We start from the raw sequence: 5,678 nt of genomic DNA on the forward strand, positions 1-5,678 counted from the left end.
TGTGAAGGTTTGGGAGTCTACCTTGAAGACTTACCAGAGTGATTGGGCGAGGTCTGTGCGACCTTAGCCCAAGGGGAATACGGTGAGGACTGGGTGTCCTGAGCTGCGTGTTCAGGACTGGGTGTCCGGGACTGTGTGTCCTAAGGTTTAAATACCTAGCCGCCCTAACCAGACGTACAGTTGTCACAGCAACTGGAACTGGTCCAACAAATCATTGTCTTCAACGAGTCACTGGTTTCATCCTTCCCTTCCCTTTACTTACTGTTGGTCCTTGTGAAGTCATTGTATGATTGCACTATCTTTTGTCTTCACTAAGTGACTGCGTGTTCTGTTTGGCTTCATAATATCTTCCTACCTGATCCTTACTACATTGCTTTAGTCATTGTGCTTTCACTTCATTGAATACTTGACTATGGTTTTCCTAGTGTAGTCTACCTTCCGCTGCATGGTAATAGGTTTATTTCTATCGTTTGTCTTCGAAACTTCCACGTTTTGAAGACTTTCATAAAAATCGCCTATTCACCCCCCCTCTAGTCGATATAATGCACTTTCACTCCAGGTTAGTTTTTGCACTCACGAACCATCATGGCCACTCCCCAGAACACACAGGTGCTGACGGCATCAGTCTGCGTCCCAGAGACTGTGCATGGTACACACTCGTTCAAAATCGACAAGTATGGCCTTTATCGGGGCTTGGGCGTCGGCAACTGCATCCAGTCCGCTAACTTCACCGTTGGCGGCCATGAATGGTGCATCCGCTTCTACCCCGACGGCTACAACGAGGCTAACAAAGACTATGTGTCCGTTTTTCTCGAGCTCAAGACCAAGAACATTGAGGTGAGGGCGATGTACAATCTGATGCTGGTCAATCAAGCCATACAGCCGCCGGTGTTGCCTTCCAACTTCGCAAACTTCAGCGACAGGCCTCCTGTGGTGTTCGACACTCGCAATGACAAACTCGAGGCATGGGGTTTTGTTGCATTCAAGAAGAAGTGCGAGATCGAAGGCTCATCATACATTTTGGACGACTCAATCACCGTCGCATGCAACCTTACTATTATCACATTAAAGGAGGCCAAGGAGGTGGATGCTGGGTTGATCGGTGACAACCAAGTGCCACCATCCGAATTGGTTGCTAACCTTATAAATTGTTGGGTTGTACAAAGGGAGCTGACGTGTGTTTCAAGGTCCAAAATGAGGTATTCCATGCTCACGAGATTATCCTGGCGATGCGGTCGCCGGTCTTCTGGGCGGAGTTCTACGGGCCGATGAGGTTCAAGCATGGGAACGTCAAAAACATTGAAGATATGCAACCCGGTGTCTTTATAGGACTGCTCCACTTCATCTACACAGACTCGCTGCCTCCGATGAAGGACCTCAATGCTGGTGGGTACGAAGAAATGCTTAGGCATTTACTCGTGGCTGCAGATAAGTATGCTATGAAAAGGATGAAGTCAATATGCGAGGGAAAACTTTGCCAGAGGTTTGATCAAGAGACTGTGGCGACAACATTAGCTCTGGCCGTCCATTACAATTGCAGCATGCTCAAAGATGCTTGCATTAAATTTATCAACTCCTTGAGTAATGTGGATGGTGTGGTTGCGAGTAAAGGGTATCAACACCTGAAAAGAGCATGCCCTACTATATTTGTCGATATGTGGGAGATGGCAACCAAGGCTCGAAAAGTTTAGATGTTCACTCTAGATAAATTCTTTGAGTAGTTACTTCACTTGATGCCATAGCAACCTGAGATCATTATTTTGTCTATTTGTTTTGGAAAATTGGAAGTTCTGCTGGAATTTAGTCTATTTTGGGCAGCCCAATAACTATTTCAGAAATTCCTAATAAATCCTAGAGGCCCACTCAGCCCATTTGTGCAAGGCAAGGGATACTACTAAAGTTTAGTCCCACATTGCTAGTTTAGTGGGAGTTGGACCTCCTCATAAGGGAGGTTCTTTCCCCACTTGTACGAGCATGAGAATAAGAGGGATATCCACGCGCGCTCCTCCTCCGCCGCCCGCCTCGCCACGCCTCGCCTCGTCACGACGCGACGCGACGCGCCGCGGGTTGCGGGAATGAGCCGAGCCGATATCTAAATTTTTTGCCATGCACTACGGGTATACGAAAGGTCACACGGAAGCTGAAAAGATTTTTGCGAAAGTGGAGTTTGAATGCGAACGGTGCAGCTCTTCGGCTGCTGGCTGTTCGCTTCGCCTCCGTCTCTTCGTTTCGCCTCCCGTTGCTGCCCTCTCGCCGCCTTCTCTTGCGCCTATAAAAGGGAGGTCGCTCCTCCCAGAGAGACGCACCAGAACTTCTCCTTCCTCTTGCCACCGGTTCCATTCCCTGAGCTACCGCTGTCTTCCTCATCCCGGCTTGCGGCGTGCACCGCGAGTCGGGACAGTAGGCCTCCGAAACCGCACCTCTTTGAGTCCTGTACGGGAGAAGGGTGATAAGGTTTTTGGGGAGCGCTCCGCGCGACTACTAACTTCTTCATCACGGACTCCGACGACTACTTCCCCGACGACGACTTCTTCCCCGACATCGACGACCTCATCGACGACATGGCTGGAGAGGACGTCGACCCCAAGTCCAGTGCTTCTACTGCTGCTGTCCCGTACGTATTTATGCTCTTTCTGTTAGACGTCCTGCCACAGTTCTTTGCTCTAGTTTCTGCCCTACATGTGTTAGGTTCTACTTCATATATGCAACTTGCTATACTGTCTGATCTAGATGTGTTTAGTTACAATTCATATGTGAAGTTGCTATTTACCTTCTCCTTGTCAAATCGCATGACTTGCTTTATCACTGTTATATTAGTCATGCTTTATCTAGTATTTCTGTTAATAAAATCATTTGGTAAATTGCTCATATTTCCAACAATCCAAAAACCTTATTATAGGCAATTTACACCAAGTGGTTTTGCTGCTTCCATGAGACCTCCTATGTTTGAGGGTATCCACTATAAGAGGTGGCGCGTGAGAGCAGTCTTATGGTTTCAAACCATGAGTTGCTATGACGCCACTCTCGGCAAACCTGAAGGAGAGCTTGATGCTCAACAGGCACAAGCTTTTCAGAAAATGGATACTCTGTTTAAGGCTGCTCTCTTGAGTGTTCTTGGTGGGAACATAGTTGATGCTTATGCGTCAATTGATAATGGAAAAGATATGTGGGATGCACTCAAGGCCAAGTTTGGGGTCTCGGATGCTGGCACTGAGCTGTACATCATGGAGCAATTCTATGATTACAGGATGACTGAAGAGCGCTCCGTGGTTGAGCAAGCTCATGAGATACAATCATTTGCTAGAGAACTTGAGCACTTCAGTTGTATGCTACCGGACAAGTTTGTTGCCGGAGGTATCATCACTAAGCTTCCTCCTTCATGGAGGAACTTTGCTACCTTGCTGAAGCATAAGAGGCAATAGTTTTCCGTCCCGGATCTCATTGGCACTCTTGATGTGGAAGAAAAGGCGAGAGCAAAGGACACACGTGCTCGAGGTATTGAGGGAGGATCTAGTGCCAATGTGTTACAGAAGCAGAACTTCCAGCCCCACAAGTTCAAGAACAAGGGCAAGTTTGATGGTAAAGCAAAGTTTGATGGGAAGAATAAGGCTGTGCAACACACGAACTTCAAGAAGAAGAATGGCAAGAAGAAAGGTGCTTGTCATGTGTGTGGGGATCCTGATCATTGGGCTCCTAGTTGTCCTAATCGCTTTGACAAGCGTCATCCTGGGAAAGGCGGCAAGACCGCTAATGTTGTCATTGGAGACACTGACATGAAGGATGTTGGGTATGGTATATTTCCCACTATTCTTTTAGTATGTCATTCTCCTGACTGGTTGATTGACACGGGTGCTAATGTGCATGTATGCGGTGATATTTCCATGTTTTCGTCTTATCAGACCGCAGGGACTTCAACCGTGCTGATGGGCAACGGTTCAAGTGCTTCTGTTCGTGGTGTTGGCATGGTCTATCTGAAGTTTACTTCGGGGAAGATCGTGCGGCTGAAGAACGTGCATTATGTCCCCTCCGTCAATAAAAATCTTGTTAGCGGATCTCTTCTATGTAGAGATGGCTACAAGCTTGTCTTTGAGTCGAATAAATTTGTAATATCCAAGTATGGAACCTTTGTTGGTAAAGGCTATGAGTCAGGAGGCTTGTTTCGTTTATCCTTATCAGACGTTTGCAGTAAAGTTGTTAATCATATTTGCAACAATAGTGAATCCAATGTGTGGCATTCACGTCTTTGTCATGTTAACTTTGGTTGCATGTCGCGACTAGCGAAGTTGAACTTAATCCCTAGTTTCACCACCGTCAAGGGATCTAAGTGTCAAGTGTGTGTGCAAGCTAAGCAACCTCGTAAGTCTCACACGACTGCGGAAATAAGAAATCTTGCACCACTAGAGCTCATACATTCAGATCTATGTGAAATGAATGGTGTGTTGACAAAAGGTGGAAAGAAATATTTCATGGCGTTAATTGATGACTCCACTAGATACTGCCGTGTGTATCTTATGAAGTCTAAGGATGAGGCTTTGAACTTTTTCAAGATCTATAAAGCCGAAGTGGAAAACCAACTTGATCGAAAAATCAAGAGGCTTAGGTCCGACCATGGTGGAGAGTATTTTTCCAATGAATTTGATGTTTTTTGTGCGGAACATGGTATAATCCATGAGAGGACGCCTCCCTATTCACCTCAGTCAAATGGGGTGGCCGAAAGAAAGAACCGTACTCTAACAGATTTGGTTAACGCCATGTTAGACACTTCGGGTCTCTCCAAGGCATGGTGGGGGGAGGCGATATTGACTGCATGTCATGTCCTAAACCGAGTTCCCACAAAGAACAAAGAGATAACTCCATTCGAGGAATGGGAGAAGAAAAGGTTAAAACTCTCTTATCTGCGAACATGGGGTTGTTTGGCAAAAGTGAACGTTCCAATTCCAAAGAAGCGGAAACTTGGACCAAAGACTGTGGGTTGTGTTTTCCTGGGATATGCTTTTCATAGCATTGGCTATAGATTCTTGGTTGTAAAATCTGAGGTACCTGACATGCATGTCGGTACGATCATGGAGTCGAATGATGCGACTTTCTTTGAAGATATCTTTCCCATGAAGGATATGGCTACCTCATCTAATCAGGAGATGCCTAGTTCATCGAATCAGGAACCAGTTACAATTACCGAACCTACAATTTCAATGGAACACTTTGAAAGTCCTGTGGAGGAGAACAATGAAGTTCCTATTAGGAGCAAGAGACAGAGGACTGCAAAGTCCTTTGGTGATGATTTTCTTGTGTACCTCATAGATGACACTCCCAGTTCTATTTCAAAGGCCTATGCATCTGAAGATGCTGACTACTGGAAGGAAGCGGTTCGTAGCGAGATGGATTCCATCTTGGCAAATGAAACCTGGGAGATAACTGATCGTCCTTATGGGTGCAAACCTATAGGATGCAAATGGGTATTCAAGAAGAAGCTTAGGCCTGATGGTACTATTGAAAAGTACAAGGCTCGGCTCGTGGCTAAGGGTTATACCCAAAAGGAAGGTGAAGACTTCTTTGATACTTACTCACCTGTGGCTCGACTGACCACTATTCGAGTTCTACTTTCACTAGCTGCCTCGCATGGTCTTCTCGTTCATCAAATGGATGTTAAGACTGTTTTCCTAAATGGAGAGTTGGAC

At 46.1% G+C, this 5,678-nt stretch overlaps 1 pseudogene; it reads left to right on the forward strand.

Annotated features, from left to right (window-relative positions):
* The first annotated feature begins 585 nt into the window (after positions 1–585).
* LOC125519245 (BTB/POZ and MATH domain-containing protein 2 pseudogene) lies at positions 586–1,691 on the forward strand (annotated as a pseudogene).
* Positions 1,692–5,678: the final 3,987 nt, after the last annotated feature.

Source organism: Triticum urartu, chromosome 7A (genome assembly GCF_056163025.1).
Source record: "Triticum urartu cultivar PI428250 chromosome 7A, HENAU_Tu73, whole genome shotgun sequence".
Taxonomy (NCBI): domain Eukaryota; kingdom Viridiplantae; phylum Streptophyta; class Magnoliopsida; order Poales; family Poaceae; genus Triticum; species Triticum urartu.